This window comes from Prionailurus viverrinus, chromosome E2, assembly GCF_022837055.1.
Source record: "Prionailurus viverrinus isolate Anna chromosome E2, UM_Priviv_1.0, whole genome shotgun sequence".
NCBI classification, from domain to species: domain Eukaryota; kingdom Metazoa; phylum Chordata; class Mammalia; order Carnivora; family Felidae; genus Prionailurus; species Prionailurus viverrinus.
This window is the reverse complement of record NC_062575.1, coordinates 264,324-281,346: the sequence shown is the minus strand read 5'-3', so window position 1 is coordinate 281,346 and position 17,023 is coordinate 264,324. Positions and strand designations below refer to the sequence as shown.

The following is a 17,023-nucleotide window of genomic DNA, read 5'->3' as shown; positions in this document are numbered from 1 at the left end:
CTCTCAGGACTGCCTTCGCTGCATCCCAAAGCGTTTGGATTGTTGTATTTTCATTTTAGTTTGTTTCCATATATTTTATTTCTTCTCTAATTGCCTGGTTGACCCACTCATTCTTTAGTGGGGTGTTCTTTAACCTCCATGCTTTTGGAGGTTTTCCAGACTTTTTCCTGTGGTTGATTTCAAGCTTCATAGCATTGTGGTCTGAAAGTATGCATGGTATAATTTCAATTCTTGTGAACTTATGAAGGGCTGTTTTGTGACCAGTATGTGATCTATCTTGGAGAATGTTCCATGTGCACTTGAGAAGAAAGTATATTCTGTTGCTTTGGGATGCAGAGTTCTAAATATATCTGTCAAGTCCATCTGATCCAATGTATCATTCAGGGCCCTTGTTTCTTTATTGACTATGTGTCTAGATGATCTATCCATTTCTGTAAGTGGAGTGTTAAAGTCCCCTGCAATTACCACATTCTTATCAATAAGGTTGCTTATATTTATGAGTAATTGTTTTATATATTTGGGGGCTCCTGTATTCGGCGCATAGACATTTATAACTGGTAGCTCTTCCTGATGGATAGACCCTGTACTTATTATATAATGCCCTTCTTCATCTCTTGTTACAGCCTTTAATTTAAAGTCTAGTTTGTCTGATATAAGTATGGCTACTCCAGCTTTCTTTTGGCTTCCAGTAGCGTGATAAATAGTTCTCCATCCCCTCACTCTCAATCTAAAGGTGTCCTCAGGTCTAAAATGAGTCTCTTGTAGACAGCAAATAGATGGGTCTTGTGTTTTTATCCATTCTGATACCCTATGTCTTTTGGTTGGCGCATTTAGTCCATTTACATTCAGTGTTATTATAGAAAGATACAGGTTTAGAGTCATTGTGATGTCTGTATATTTTATGCTTGTAGCGATGTCTCTGGTACTTCGTCTCACAGGATCCTCCTTAGGATCTCTTGTGGGGCTGGTTTAGTGGTGACAAATTCCTTCAGTTTTTGTTTGTTTGGGAAGACCTTTATCTCTCCTTCTATTCTAAATGACAGACTTGCTGGATAAAGGATTCTCGGCTGCATATTTTTTCTGTTTAGCACACTGAAGATCTCGTGCCAATTCTTTCTGGCCTGCCAAGTTTCAAAAGAGAGATCAGTCATGAGTCTTATAGGTCTCCCTTTATATGTGAGGGCACGTTTATCCCTCGCTGCTTTCAGAATTTTCTCTTTATCCTTGTATTTTGCCAGTTTCACTATGATATGTCGTGCAGAAGATCTATTCACGTTATGTCTGAAGGGAGTTCTCTGTGCCTCTTGGATTTCAATGCCTTTTTCCTTCCCCAGTTCAGCGAAGTTCTCAGCTATTATTTCTTCAAGTACCCCTTCAGCACCTTTCCCTCTCTCTTCCTCCTCTGGGATACCAATTATGCGTATATTATTTCTTTTTAGTATATCACTTAGTTCTCTAATTTTCCCCTCATACTCCTGGATTTTTTTTATCTCTTTGTTTCTCAGCTTCCTCTTTTTCTATAATTTTATCTTCTAGTTCACCTATTCTCTCCTCTGCCTCTTCAATCCGAGCCGTGGACGTTTCCATTTTATTTTGCATCTCATTTAAAGCGGTTTTCAGCTCCTCCTGACTGTTCCTGAGTCCCTTGATTTCTGTAGCAAGAGATTCTCTGCTGTCCTCTATACTGTTTTCAAGCCCAGCGATTAATTTTATGACTATTATTCTAAATTTACTTTCTGTTATATCATTTAAATCCTTTTTGATCAGTTCATTAGCTGTTGTTATTTCCTGGAGATTCTTTTGAGGGGAATACTTCCGTTTGGTCATTTTGGATAGTCCCTGGAGTGGTGCGGGCCTGTAGGGCACTTCCCCTGTGCTGTGGTGTATAACTGGAGTTGGTGGGCGGGGTCGCAGTCAGACCTGATGTCTGCCCCCAGCCCACTGCTGGGGCCACAGTCAGACTGGTGTGTGCCTTTTCTTCCCCTCTCCTAGGGGCGGGATTTACTGTGGGATGGCATGGCCAGTCTGGGCTACTTGCACACTGCCAGGCTTGTGGTTCTGGGGATCTGGCGTATTAGCTGGGGTGGGTAGGCAAGGTGCACGGGGGCAGGAGGGGCAGGCTTAGCTCACTTCTCCTTAGGTGATCCACTTCAGGAGGGGCCCTGTGGCAGCGGGAGGGAGTCAGACCCATTGCTGGAGGGGTGGCTCTGCAGAAGCACAGCGTTGGGTGTTTGCGGGGAGCCAGCAAGTTCCCTGGCAGGAACTGGTTCCCTTTGGGATTTTGGCTGGGGGATGGGCGAGGGAGATGGCGCTGGTGAGAGCCTTTGTTCCCCGCCAAACTGAGCTCTGTCATCCCGGGGCTCAGCAACTCTCCCTGCCTTTGTCCTCCAGCCTTCCCGCTTTCTGAGAAGAGCTGTTAACTTATGACCTCCCAGATGCCAAGTCCCGCTTGCTGTCGGAACACACTCCGTCCTGCCCCTCCGCTTTTGCCAGCCAGACTCGGGGGCTCTGCTTGGCTGGCGGGCTGCCCCTTTGCCCTGACTCCCTCCCGCCAGTCCGTGGAGCTGAGACCACAGGGAGGAGGCTGTTTGGGATTCTGTGACTCCTTTCTCTCGGGTACAGTGAGCAGCTTCAACTCCCTGATGTGAAGTGCCGTCAGCCATGGTAAGTGACTCAGGACCTGGAGGCCCGGGGCTCGCAGGGGCTGCTTGGGATTCTGTGTCTCACATCCCTTGGACCTATCCCGGGAGTTTCTGAGCTGAGACCACAGGGGCAGACAAGTCAATGGGCCGCTGGTCGGGGAGGCCTCAGGAATCCTCTCAGGCAGCTGCAGCTGGGCCTGACAAACGACATGGTGCCCTTCCAGGTTCCATGCCGAGTGAGCCTGCACTGCTTCTCGACCCCTGGTGCGGGGTGTTATCAGACTTTGGTATTGAGTCCCCATGGGGAGAGAGCATTAGCTAGGGTTAGTGTTCGGTCCAGGGACGTACCTAGAGCTGAAGCCTCACCTGTATCGTGATCTCCCTCGAGGGCTGAAGTGAGGGCCTATGCGACGGGGCGGCTCAAGTGTAGGGTTAGGGTTCGAGGCCGGCTTAGGTTTTGGTGGAGGGTTCTGGTTCGGGGTAGGTTAGGGTTAGGGTTAGGTCCCACGAGGCTCCAGGCACTGAACTCACAGCAGGACAGTGGTCTCCCTGAAGGGCTGAGTTGAGGGCACAAGGGAGGGTGCCAGTCAGGTTCAGTCTTTGGCTGCCAAAGCCACACAAGTCGATGGGCCCCTGGTCGGGGAGGCATCAGGAATCCCCTCGGGCAGCTGCAGCTGGACCTGGGAAATGACATGGTGAGCTTCCAGGTTCCATTCCGAGTGAGGCTGCATGGCTTCTGGACCCCAGGCGCGTGGTGTTGTCTGACTTTGATATTGGGTTCCCCATGGGGAGAGAGCCTTAGCTCTGGTTCGGGTTCAGTCCAGGGACGTTGACAGGGCTGAAGCGACTCTGGTCTCATGATCTCCTTCGAGGGCTGAAGTGAGGGCCCATGCGACGGGGCGGCTCAAGTGTAGGGTAAGGGTTCGAGGCCAGCTTAGGTTTTGGTGGAGGGTTCTGGTTCCGGGTAGGGTTAGGGTTAGGGTAAGGTCCCAGGAAGCTCTAGGAGCCGAACCCCCGGTAGGGCAGTGGTCTACCCATGGGCTGAGTTGAGGGCACAAGGGAGGGTGCCGGTCAGGATCAGTCTTTGGCTGCCAATGCCACACCAGTCGATGGGCCCCTGTTCTGGGAGGCCTCAGAAATCCTCTAGGCAGTGGCCGCCGGGCCTGGGAAACCACATGGTGAGTTCAGGTTCCATGACAGGTGAGCATGTACCGCTTTTTGACCTCAGGCGCGTGGTGTGTTCAGACTTTGATATTGTGTCCCCATGGGGAGAGAGCCTTAGGTCTGGTTCCGTTTCTGTCCAGGGACGTCGCCAGAGCTGAAGCTCGTGATCTCCCTCAAGGGCTGAAGTGAGGGCCCATGCGACGGGGCGGCTCAAGTGTAGGGTTAGGGTTAGGTTGGCTTATGTTTCAGTGGAGGGTCTGGTTTGGGATAGGGTTATGGTTAGGGTTAGGTCCCAGGAGGCTCCAGCCGCCTAAAGCACATCAGTGCAGTTGTCTCCCCGAAGGGCTGACTTGACAGCACAAGGGAGGGTACAGGTCAGGATCTGTCTTTGGTTTCCAAGGCCACACAACTCTATGGGTCCCTGATCGGGGAGGCCTCAGGAATCCTCTCGGGCAGCTGCAGCCGTGCCTGGGTAATGACATGCTGAGCTTCCTGGTTCCATGCCGAGTGACCTTTCACTGCTTCTCGACCTCCGGCCCGTGGTGTTGTCAGACTTTGAAATTGGGCCCCGTTGGGAGAGACCCTTAGCCTGGGTTAGGGTTTGGTCCAGGGTTAGGGTTAGGTTTAGGGTTAGGGTCAGGGTCAGTGTTAGGGTTACGGTTATGGTTAGGGTTACGGCCCAGGAGGCTCCAGGCGCTGAACCCACAGCACTGCAGTGGTCTCCCCACAAGGCTGAGTTGAGGGCACAATGGAGGGTGCTGTTCAGCATCAGTCTCTGGCTTCTAAGGCCACACAAGTCGATTGGCCCCTGTTTGGGCAATCCTCGGGAATCCTCTCAGGCAGCTATAGCTACATCTGGGAAACGACATGGTGATGTTTCACGTTCCATTCCGAGTTAGCGTGCACTTTTTCTGGACCCCATGCCCGTGGTGTGTTCCTGTTGTGGTATTGCGTCCCCATGTGGAAAGAGCCTTAGCTAGGGTTAGGGTTCGATCCACGGGTGTAGCCTGGGCCAATGTGACCCCTGACTGGAGATCTTCCTCGGTGTCTGAAGTGAGGGCCTATGTAACTGTGGGGCTCAAGTATAAGGTTAGGGTTTGAGGTCGACTTAGACTTAGGTTGCTGGTTTCGTTTAGAGGTAGAGCTAGGGTTAGGGTTAGTTGCCGGGAGACTCCAGGCGCTGAACCTACAGCAGGGCAGTGGTCTCCCCTAAGGGCTAAGTTGAGGGCACAAGGGTGGTTGCCGGTCAGGATCAATCTTTGGCTGCCAAGGCCACCCAAGTCGATGGGCCCTTGGTCAGGGAGGCCTCCGGAATCCTCTCGGGCAGCTGCAGCCGGTCCTGGGAAATGACATGGTGAGCTTTCAGGTTCCATGCCGAGTGACCCTGTACTGCTTTTGGCCCCTGGCACATTGTGTTGTCAGAGGTTTATGGTTCGTTTCAGGGAAGGCGCCAGGGTCGAAGAGACATCAGTGTTTTCAATTCCATGGAAGGCTGAAATGAGGGCATATGCTCTGATGTGGATCTGGTGTAGAGTTAGTGTGACATTTAGGGTTAGGTGTAGGGTTAGAATTCTGGTTAGGGTTACTATTAAATATTCGGTTAGGACCCTGGAGGCTCCAGGTTATTACCCCAGCGCAGAGCAGGTGTCTCCCCAAAGGGCTGTGTGGAGTACACAAGGGTGTGTGCCGGTCAGGATTATTGTGTGGTTCCAAGTCTAGACAAATGTATGTGTCACCCTTAGGGTAGGGTTCAGGAACCCTTTCGTACAGCTGCAGTCATGCTTTGGAAATGACATGGTGATATTCAACATTCCATGTCGAGTATTTCTTCACTGATTTTGGAACCCATGTGCCTGCTGTTGTTAGAAAATATACAAATATATATTTTCTGATGGAATGATATCTCCCTTGATGTCTTTGTGGTGTTAATGTGCCCTACTATGATTGTATGAGTATCAATTCTTTACTTTAGGTTTTGACTGTGTTGTGTTTTGGATGCTCTCAGGTTGAGCACATATATGTTTACAATTGTTGTATCTTTCGTTGGATTATACCTTTTATGATTATAGTGTCCTTCTTTCTCTCTTGTTAGAGTTTTATTTTTAAATCTATTTGTCTGATATAGGTATGGCTACTGCTGTTTTCTTTTGATACTTTAATTCTATAATTACTCCTTTGTAGTTAGAGGACAGATAGGTCCTATATTTCATTCATTCTATCACCCATTGCCTTTTATTATGAGGAGAGAGAGCAAGGGGATGGGTGGGTGGGGTGTGGGGAATGGTGGGAGATAGAGAGAAAGAGAGAGAATGAGAGTGAGGATGTATCTTAAGCAAGTTCCATGCTCAATGCAGAGCCCAGTTGGGGTTCAATCCGATGATCCTGGCATCATAGCCTGATCCAAAATCAAGAGACGAAATCTCAAGTGATTGAGCCATCCAGGTGCCCTTACCTGTCACCCTGTGCCTTTGATTTGAGCATTTATTCTGTTTCCTTTCAAAGTAATTGATAGACATGTACTTGTCCTTTTATTACTTGATGATTGTTGTTTCTGAATCTTTCTGATCCTTTCTTCTCTTTCTCTTTTTTATGGTTTGCTGGGTTTCTTTAGTACCACAGTTGAAATTGCTTGTCTTTATAGTCTGCATGTGTATTGATGGTGTTTGATTTGTGGTTATTATTAGGTTTGTACCTAACCACTTGTGCATATAGAAGTCTATATTAAGTTGATAGTTGTTTAAGTTTGAACCAGTTCTTTATTCCTCTCCTCCCTGTGTTGTAGATATGTAGTGTCATATTTCAAAACCTTTCATATCGCGAATACTTTGGCTGATGTTTTACAGATATATTCATTTTTATTGCTTTTGCGTTTCGCACTTTAATACTGTCACTTTAGGTGTTTCTTTTTCACTTAAAGAGTCTGGTTTAACATTTCTTGCAGGGTGGTTTGTTGGTTGTGAACTCGCTGAGTGTTTATTCGGGAACCTCTTGATCACCTCTTCCATCTGAATGATAGTGTGGATAGACTGTCTTTGGCTGCAGATGTTATCCATTCAGCACCTTTACCATACTGTGCTGCTCACTTACGGTTTCTAAGTTTCTTCTGAAAAACATCCAGTGATAACCTTATGGGGTTTCTCTTGTAGGTAATTGTCATCTTTTGTTTTCCTGCTGTTAAATTTTTTCTTTATCACGACATTACATGTTTTAATTACTAGATGACTTGATGTGGATCTGCTTCTGTTGAATATTTTGGGGGTTCTTTGTGCCTCCTGCTTCTGCTACTGTTTCAGTCCCCGCATTAAGGAAGTTTTCATCCATTGTGTCTTCAAATAAATTTTCTGATTCCATTTCTCAGAATTCTGAGAATGAGAAATAGGGCAGGAGAGACCTATTGAAGGTTCTCTGATGAGTCACTGGTTTTGCATGCATGGAGAATAGATTTGGGACTCAAATGAACAACCTACCTTTAACTTAAAAGAACTAGAAAAAGACAACAATCTACCAATGTCCAATGTTCTCAAAAGGGAGGAAGTAATGCATATGAGAGTGGAAACCAATGAAACTGAGACCATGAAATGAATAGAAATATGAAGAAGGCCAACAGTGGGTTTTCTGAAGAGTGAAACAAAATTTTCAAGATTATACATAGACTATGCTAAGACAGAGAGAGGACCCAACTCAAAATAATTATAAGTAAAAGCGTAGACATTATACCTGATACCAAAGAAACATAAAGGAGACAAAGAGGCGACCATGGCTAAATTAGATGCCAGCAAACCGCCTACCTAGAGGAAATGGATAGGTTCTTAGAAACACACAACCTACCAAGACTGTATCAGGAAGAAATAGAAGGTTTGCACAGACCCATTAAAGGAAGACTGCATCAATACAAGAAGATAACCAAAGTAAGTAAATTGAATCAGTAATCGAAATTCTCTCAGGGAAGAAAAGCCCAGGACCAGGTAGATTCACTGGTGAATGTGACCAAACGTTTGTAGAAGAAATAACAGCAGTCCTCTCACTGATTCAAAAGGAATGAACACCATAAACTCATTTCATGAGACTGGAATTACCCTGGTAGGAAGCCAGAAAAGGATACTACCTGAACAGAAAACTATAGGCCAGTATTCTCGTGATGAATATAGATGAATAATTCCCAGTGATATACAGGCAAACCAAATTCAGCATCGCATTAAGAGGATCATTGATCGTGATGTAGGTTTTTTTTCCCTGTAAAGGATGTTTCAGAAATGCAAATCAATAAATATGACCCCTCACATAATTGAATGAAAGAAAAACCAACCAGAAACCAGACTCTTAACTATAAATAGCAAACGGAGGATTACTAGAAGGGAGGTGGGCAGGGGGATGGGTTAATGGGTGATGGGCTAAGGAGGGCGCTAGTAGTGAGGAACACTAGGTGTTGTGTGTAAGTGATGGGTGACTACATTGTATACCTGAAACTAACATTACACTGCATGTTAACCAACTGGAATGTAAATAAAAACTTGAAAAAAAAATACTAAAGAAATACATAAATAAATTTAAACTAAACTAAATACATTTTTAAAAAATATTCTTAATGTTTATTTATTTTTGACAGAGAGAGAGAGAGGGAGAGAGAGAGAGAGACAGGGCATGATCAGGGGAGGGGCAGAGAGAGAGTGAGACACAGAATCTGAAGCAGGCTCCAGGCTCTGAGCTGTCAGTGTAGAGCCTGATGCGGGGCTCGAACCCATAGACCGTGAGATCATGACGTGAATCAAAGTCGGACGCTCAACCAACTGAGCCACCCAGGCGCCCCATACATTTTGAAAATTAAAAAGAAAACTCCTGTGACGATGTCAATAGACACAGAAAAAAAGTTCTGAGAAAATTTGGTATCCATTTGTGCTAAAAAAACTCTTTAAAAATTCCCCGTAGAGGGAACATATCTCAACATAAGAAAGGCCATGTGTGTGAAGCACATATCTAACATCATACTCAATAGTGAAATTGTGAAAGATTTTCCTCTAAGATCAGGAACAAGACAAGGATGCCCTAGATATGTGTAGGGGATTGGGTGATGCAGGCTTCTGGTTATGGAATAATAAATTACAGATAGAAGATATAGCATAGAGAACATTGAGAATGGTACTGGAATAGTGATGCATGGTGACAGATTGTAGCTACACCTGTGTTAGCGTATCAGAATGTATACACTTGTCCAATCACTATGTTGTTCATTTGAAACTAATGTAACATACTGTATTAGCTATTCCCAAATAACACGATTTTTTTAATAAGGTAAAAGAATCAAATAAAGTTCAGTGTAAAAGAATTTGTTAATATCTAATCAAGAAATGCATTAAAGTTCCAAACTAGAAAGTCACCATATCAAATTCTGTAGCTTTCCTATACACTAACCAAATTATCTAAGAAGAAAAGAAATCAATCCATTTACAATAGCATCAAAAACAATAAACTGAATAGGAATAAATTTAGCCAAGGAAGTGATAGATCTCTCTACAGAAAACTATAACACCCGTGTACTGAAATAGAAGAAATTCAATTTGGATGAAAGAAACAGGAGAACACACAAGTCAGTGAAAACCCATCCCACATCCATCTTTCAGAGGAATTAATATAGATACGATGTCCATATTACCCAAAGCCATCTAGAGATTCAGTGCAATCTTTATCAAGACTCCAATGCAATTTTTATGCAAGTAGAAAAACATATCCTAAAATGTATTTGGAACCACAAAAAGACCCCACGTAGCCAACGAAAGAAAGAACAAAACAGGAGGCATCACACTTCTTGATTGCAAGCTGCATTCTAACACAAAGAAAGCAGTTATGTCACTGGGATAAGCACACACACAAGACAATGGAATGGAAATTGAGAGCCCAAACTAAACCCTTGCATGCACAGTCAACTAGTATTTGACAAGGGAGTCAAAAATACACAGTGGAGAAGGGTAGTCTCTTGAATAATTGGGGCTGGAAAAATTGGATATTCACGTGAATAAGAATAAAGCTTAACACCTTATGTTATACCACTCCAAGAATTAACTTGAAGTGGATTAAAGATGTAAATGAATGGTACGGAGACAAAATTCTTCCTCATCGTTTCAGCTCTTACTATGCCAAGACGGAGCTGTTGAGGTGGTGAAGGGCTGAGTGGAGAGTAGTCCTGGACATAGAAGACTGTGTGTGTGGAACAGACTTTCTTTAGTAGTCTGGAATTATCCCTCTGATCCTTTAAGACTAGCTACTTCCTTCCCTACATTTGCAGACACAGCTAGTACCATGCTGCCAGCAATGCACTGCTTTGTCTCCTCCAACTCCTAGAAATTCTAGGTGGGACCCAGTGGGAAGGGTGGAGTTTAGTGGCACTGATGCTGCCCTGTTGAAACCAGGTGGAGAGGAAGGAGACGGGTGCCATTCGGCTTCATTGGGGTTCAGGTATGTTAGTGTTGGGGTTGGTGTTGAATTTTTCACCTTTTACCCTACCAAATCTCAAAAGTTTAATTTCTGTCCTGCAGGTCCACGTGGTTTCCAGGATATTTCCTCCTTTCCCAGAAGTGCCCTCTATGTCATACCCCGTGGGGTGACCTTTATCACCACCCATGGGCTTTGGGACACCCCTACCTTCTCTAAACTGGGGTCCTCTGGGACCTCACCTTCCTCCTCCACCATGTGGAAAGATGATATGACCAGTATGAGTTGACTTATAAAGCACGTTTTGTCTTTTACTTGTTATGTGTTTGGAGAAATTGCAGTGATGGCACCACAGGGCTTTCAGGTCTGCCTGAGTGAGGACGTTGTAATGTTCTTCACGTTTCTCAGGACATGCATGAAATGGGTACTCATTTCCACATAGTGAGCTGGGCAACACGTGTCTCTGATAGAGAAGGAAAGAGGCCTTATACATGCTGACAGACATAGCACTCCCTAGGATGTAGCTTGTACAGAGACCATGTGCTGGGCTCTCTGAGGGATGAAACACACCACTAACATACTTTCTAGCGAGTTGAGACCTGAGCTGTTCACAGCTGCTTGATTAGTTACAAAAACACCTGAACCAGGGCTCTGTAAACCTTCCTCAAGAGACAGGATCAGATCTCCCTCTTGTCCTCAAGGGTCACCCGAGGTACATGAAAAACGCTCTGTCCCTGGTAAGGGACCCGAGTGTGAATGAGTTGAATATAATGAAACATGTGGTGGATGGTTTGTTTTTCTTCCACACAGCCTATGCAAGTCAGAATCAACCTCCATCCACGTCCATCCTTTATGAGACCTAAGACGTGATGCAGCTCCCATGGGAAATATCAGGTGTGTCTCTACCAAGGATGCAGAGAAAGACAAGGTAAATTCTGTTGCCCTTTTCAGTTGCAATGCTTTCTGGAAACTTTTATCTGGCATTGTCTGGTTTTCTTTGTCCTCTGGTGTCTTTACTGTTTGATTTACATCCTCACAAGCCTCCAGGCTTCTCCGATGTAACATCATCATGTTGGCTAGTGCCTCTGAATGCCACAGGTACATGGAGGCTGAGGACCACATGGCTTTCACTTAGTGTTCGTGGAAATAACTTGAGGAGGATGACACTTCACTGCACCCTCAAGTCTTCTGGAGCATCTGACTCCTTCCACACCTTCTTTACACGGTATTATCCTGATTATTTTCATTTTTTCCTATTTCAGTGTAGGCCATGAATTTGTTCAGAATGTCTTCTATGAGCCTCGTGACTGGAATAGATAAAAACTCTTTCCAACATTATATTGTGTGCTTTGGGCAGTGCTGAGGGTTCTTAGAAAAATTTCAGAATTCATTACTGGTCCTTCTGTGTTGGTAAATGTATGAGAGAGAATTTCTCCAGTTGTCCCCTAGGTGGAAATACTCTGAATTTTCAGAAGTGGCACGTGTAATAAAAAATGTATGTGGAGCTGCAGTCGTGAAGGGAGAGAATCAGTCATTACCTGCAGGGCCAATACCTCACAGAGTTCTTCAGTTGTGTTTATATGAGCAGGTTCTCTTGTGTCCTGGGAGCAGTTGTAATTGGTACTTTGTCTCATGATGCCTTATGGGAGTTTTGCACCTGAAATTGAGACATGTTTCTGTTCATTCTTTTATGTAGAATTTCTACCTCTCTTTTACAATGGGACAAAATAGCTCTGCAACTCATATTGTATTTAAAAGCTGAATTACCTGTGACTTAAGATAAACATACTTGAGACCAATGACTATGCACAGGTAATGTGTTTCCCTCAGAAAACACATTTCCAGGCCCCTTGCAGGGCTCCAGGAATCCCCATCTCCTCAGAGGTCTCTGTGGCCTTGCACAGAAGATGTGTCAGGGAGGGAAGCAGAGTGAGGACAGGCATGGGATGGCAGGTAGAGCTTTGACCTTGGGGTGGCCCTGGATCTCTGTGTGGTTCTGGTCATTTCTTTCATTCCTTCATGTTCTGTCTGTTTTCAATGTGCAAATAAAAAGTCTGCAGATCTGGTGGAAGAGGACACCAGAGGGGTCCTGGTCACAGATGCCTGCCTGTCTGGAATACGCTTCTTTATTAAGCTGGCATTACTGCCATCAATCTTCTAGAATAGGACTCCTTGGCTTTCTGCATTTGTAAACATGGGCAGTGACGTGTGGTGACAGTAGTTTTTTTGTGGCATCTGGTACTTTCAGGCTATGCGTGGGACCTCATGGAAGGGTAGAGTTTTCTGACACTGATGCTCTGTTCTACTAGAACCCATGAATGAACAAGGGGCCAGGTGCTGACACCTGCTTCATTGTGTTTCAGCTCCTGTGGGCGTTCTGCTTCTGTCTGTCATACCAACACACCTGTCACTTCTGTAGGTCCCTACAGATGCAAGAGGACCTCCTTCTTTCCCAGGTCCACCCCCCACAGATACCCTTTATCACTGTTCATGGGCTCTGTGGGATATCTCCAGCTCCTTGATGGTGGGACAGGACCCACCACCTCCACCTCGACTATTTGTGAGATGAACTGAACTGTATGAGTTGACATGTTCAGCATGTTCATCTTCTATGTTGTTGAGTTTTTGAGAAGATGTAGAGATTGCCTCACATGCTTTGTAATGCAAGGGTGCTGCTGGATGAGGACACTGTTAAGATTCCTCGTTTCTCAGGACATACATAGGTTGGGCTGTGTCATTTCCATTACTGAGCTGGGCTGCATATATCCTTTGTGGAGAAGGAAAGAGTCTTTTAATAGAAAAGCAGGCATATCAGTTCTGCAGATGTGCCCAGTACACAGTCCATGTCCCTGGCTCTGTGAAAGATGAGGCAAACCCTTACCATCAGGGGCTTCAACTGTCCTAATGGGGAGAGAGCCACGTGCATTAAATTACATGGAGCTTCTGGTCTACAATAATGGCAGCTCCAGTAATGGGTCCTCAAGTACAAGAGACGGAGACATGAATCTCATGGGAATGAATTGGAGACTGTGCATGAGAAGGGAGATCTGAGATGGTGCAGAGGGGAGGGTGTTGGACTCAGTGAGATGGACTTGGAGGCCATTTGTGGCAGGGCCCACAACCTGGGCAGGGAGAGTGAGCGCAGAGTGACATCCACACAGAGCTGCTGTATGGGTTCAAGAATAGTTCATGCAGTTATCATCTCTGAAATGTCATTGTGACCAAAGTGAAACTAGTTCATTATCTAAATAAAGACTGTTGTTTCCCTTGGAGGTTCTCCTGAAGGTTCTGGATCCTTGTGAAAGAATGCCCTGGAGATTTGTAGTTTACCTTGGTTCTTATGGGATGCTTGTCTGCCTAAGTTTGTGTGCCTCTGTGAGACTAAATGTGATGAAAGGTTGTAGATTAGCTGTGTGGCTTCCTTGGCCTTCAGCCTGAATCAGACTCTCAGCAGGGAATTCAGGGTTGACCAGGAAACGCCCCTCTTGGAATCTTGTCACAGCACCCCTGAACCTCCTGTCATGACCCTGCATGAAGGTTTGCATCTCTGAAACTTCCCTCACAATTTCCAGAGGCACTGCCTGTGATCCGGCTGTCTCAGCCCTAATGCCAGCTCTCAGTGAGGCCATCTCAGAGCCTCAGCATTGTAATCTGAGAAGCAGGAACAATGTTGGTCTCTGAGGTCAGTGAGATGAAGAGGTGGTTAAGCACATAAGGAATTTGTAAAATGTATGGGATGAGTGGGCATTCACCCTTCTCAGGGTGGAAATGAATGTATCTGCACACAGAAGATCATCAACAGATGTTCATTCAGTTTCATGAAACTAAGGGTGGAATGCCTGAGGTTGGGAGATTGGCAATTCCTGTTTCCAAAGATACAACAACGACCCCTGTGTTTTTTCTATTAAAATTCAGGTCCTACTTTACAAAGAAGGAAAAGATAAATATGATAATGTGTATATTAAGGCATCTACATCTAAGATCTGAGGTAGACACACAAATGCAGCCACACAAATATGTGCTCATCCAAGGCCACAGATATATTGTAGAAGACAAAATGCATAGAGGAGAACAGAAGATCCCTTTGCAATAATTCAAAATCACTTTGACGTAGAGGGCAATCCGTTTGAAATTTGAAGAGGACAATGAACCATTACAAACCAGATATGGTTATTATATATTTAGAGATGGTGTCTAATCTCCCCCTTGGTCTGAATGCTTTCCCTACCCACCCTGTCCACTCCACTTTGTCCTTCCTAATGTCCCTTAATACATTGTCACAGTTGTGTTTCTGTGTCAGCATCTGCTTCCAGGAAAATCAACACTCATTCCCCATCAAGTGTACACTTTGGGGTTCCTGTATACCAGTTAGCCAATGCATAGTATGTACAGGATTGGTGGAAGAAGACAGATCATTCTTTGGAGTTGTAATGCCTGGAAGGGACCTATAGTTCCATCTGAGGAGTTGGATACATCCTTTAGGGAGATCTGGTGGTGGTTGTTATATCTGTAGATAGATACTCATGAGCACACGGCGTGCGTGCTAGTTGATGGGGTTTGTGCTGATGAGGAGGGCAGGTATCTGTCTCCAGGAAAGGGTCTCTTCTGATGGTGAGGAATGGATTCAGGAGACCAGTAAGGAGGCCCTGCATTAACTCAGCTCTTGTGCCCTTGTGCACCTTACCAGCTGCCCCCAATAGCACCAATCCAAGTCGCCTCCAAGGGGGCAAATGGCGTAGCTTTTGTGGTGAGTCACATGATGTCCCACAAAGCTTCTCCTATTGCCTTATTGAGGGATGGGGAGGGCAGAGCTCCATGGTCTGAGATAGGTTCCTTGGACACCACCCAGGAGAGTTGTGTGTAAGCATATGGCTCCTTCTACATCGGCCAAACCAATCCACTTTGCCCCAGGGACCCTGAACACTGTGAGCCCCTTTTTCCTCCCAGCTTAGGGAAGCAGCCAGCCCTCCAGAAGCTTTTGGGTCATGGCTGGGCCACCAAGGGTAAATGTCTGGGTGTCTACATGCTGCCAGCATTGTTCTAGCAAATGTCAACATGAGCAGCTGCTGTACAGGGGAGTCTCCTCCATTGTGATCAGGGCCTGGGACAAAACAAGACATGAGAGAGGGAGAGACAGGAGTACCCTGTGCTACTGGACAGGACTGCATGCACAGAGCAGATATCCTGAAGCCTGGGGAGAGGTGGAGAAAGAGACAGGCAGGGAGAGAGACATTGAATTTGTGATAGGGGAATTGGGCAAGTCCTAGAGAGTGAAAGGAAGAAATAGAGAGAGAGATGTGGTTAGAGAGAAACAGAGACAAAGAGGAAGTACAAGGAGAAAGTAGGGACCTGGTCCAGGAATGTGGATGGGGTGAGATGGGCCAGGGGAGAGGGGATGTATGAAGTGTCTCTGAGTGCTGGGGCAGAAATGGCAGGTATCATGGGCATCAGTGTTGTGACTCCAAGACTCCAACATCCCTGGGGCCAAGCTTTGCAGAGGTCATTGCATTTGAAAATATGGGTATTCCTCATTTCTCCTGGAATTGTGGGGGCACAGCCTCATGTTCTGTCATGGAGAGAGATGTCTTGAGGGAGAGTGTGCTGTGCTTTGGCAGGTAAACACCAGAGTCTGCCCTGTGGGGAGGGGACCCGGACCCATCTCCCTCACTGCCCCAGGCCCTATTGGATTTCCCTGCTGCTCCCTACCAGCTGGTATTCCTCATGTTCTGAGCCCAGGCATCAGGCATTGTGTTGTCCCCAGGTCCGGCAGTCTGGACCTGGCAGAGTTGAACTGCTGATATTGATAAAAAGTATTTGACAATAAGGTCCATATTCTCCCTCTGGAACTAGCGGTGTGCATCAAGATCATGGGTTTCTATCCTGCTGTCCACTGCCAAATTGAGGATGCCAGATGGTAGGTGAACCCTTTAAAACACCATAGTCTTCTCTTACATCAAATTCAAAGACATTTACTTGTCCCAGCTTTCTTTTAAATTTGAAGAGATGGCAATTAGTAATTGAAGGCATAATGGTCCTATAGGAATTTGACCTATATGACTGATGGACATTACTTCATATATCTGTATCCCTAAAGCACATTTCATTGGAAATATTAGCAAAGGATATATACTGTAAATTCATAACAGATGTGTAGCTCCCTGTAAGTTGCATTCTGACCCTGTCACATATGTGTCATCAAAGATATTATTGGTGACTATTCAGATAAGCTCTCAACATCAAGATGGTGATGTTAGAGAATCTAGTATAAATGGAATTTCACAGATTCTAAATTAGGAATTATTTTTTAAAATTTATAATGATTCTGTTTTTCTTTTTTGGAGAAAGCCTGAGGGAGGGAGGGGGGAGAGAGCAGGAGACACCGAATCTGGGGCAAGCTCCAGGCTGAGCTGTCAGGACAGAACCTGATGCAGGGCTCAACCTCATGGACTTCAAAATCGTGACCTGAGGGGAAGTTGGACGCTTAACTAAGCCACCCAAGCGCCCCAGGAATGATAGTTTATTGGCAAAAAAAAGATAAAGATAGCATAAAGGATGTCGACCTTTAATTGAAATATTCTTCACACATTTGTTGTATTAGTTTTAGGCATACATTGTAGTCATTCCATATGTCTATAAATTATGTTGTACTTCAGCACAAGTGTAGCTATCCTGTGAAAGCATGCAACAATATTATTACAGGATTGACTCTATTCCATTGGCTGTATCCCTAGGACTCATTCGTTCCATAGCTGGAAGCAGTTCTCTCTCTCTCAAAGGTGTCAATTCTTTAT

At 45.4% G+C, this 17,023-nt stretch overlaps 1 long non-coding RNA gene across 10 annotated transcripts in view; it reads left to right on the top strand.

Moving 5' to 3' along the window:
• Window positions 1-2,484: 2,484 nt before the first annotated feature.
• LOC125153065 (uncharacterized) overlaps window positions 2,485-17,023 on the top strand; it is a 39,981-nt gene continuing 25,442 nt past the window's right edge. For 2 of the 10 annotated variants that reach the window (XR_007147400.1, XR_007147398.1), the window contains exons 1-2: window positions 7,665-7,714; window positions 11,043-11,160. This is a non-coding gene — a long non-coding RNA (uncharacterized LOC125153065). Of the gene's footprint in view, window positions 2,665-7,664; window positions 7,715-10,265; window positions 11,458-17,023 lie in introns of those variants that run through there. The other 8 variants (XR_007147395.1, XR_007147392.1, XR_007147391.1 and 5 more) reach the window with 6 other exon arrangements.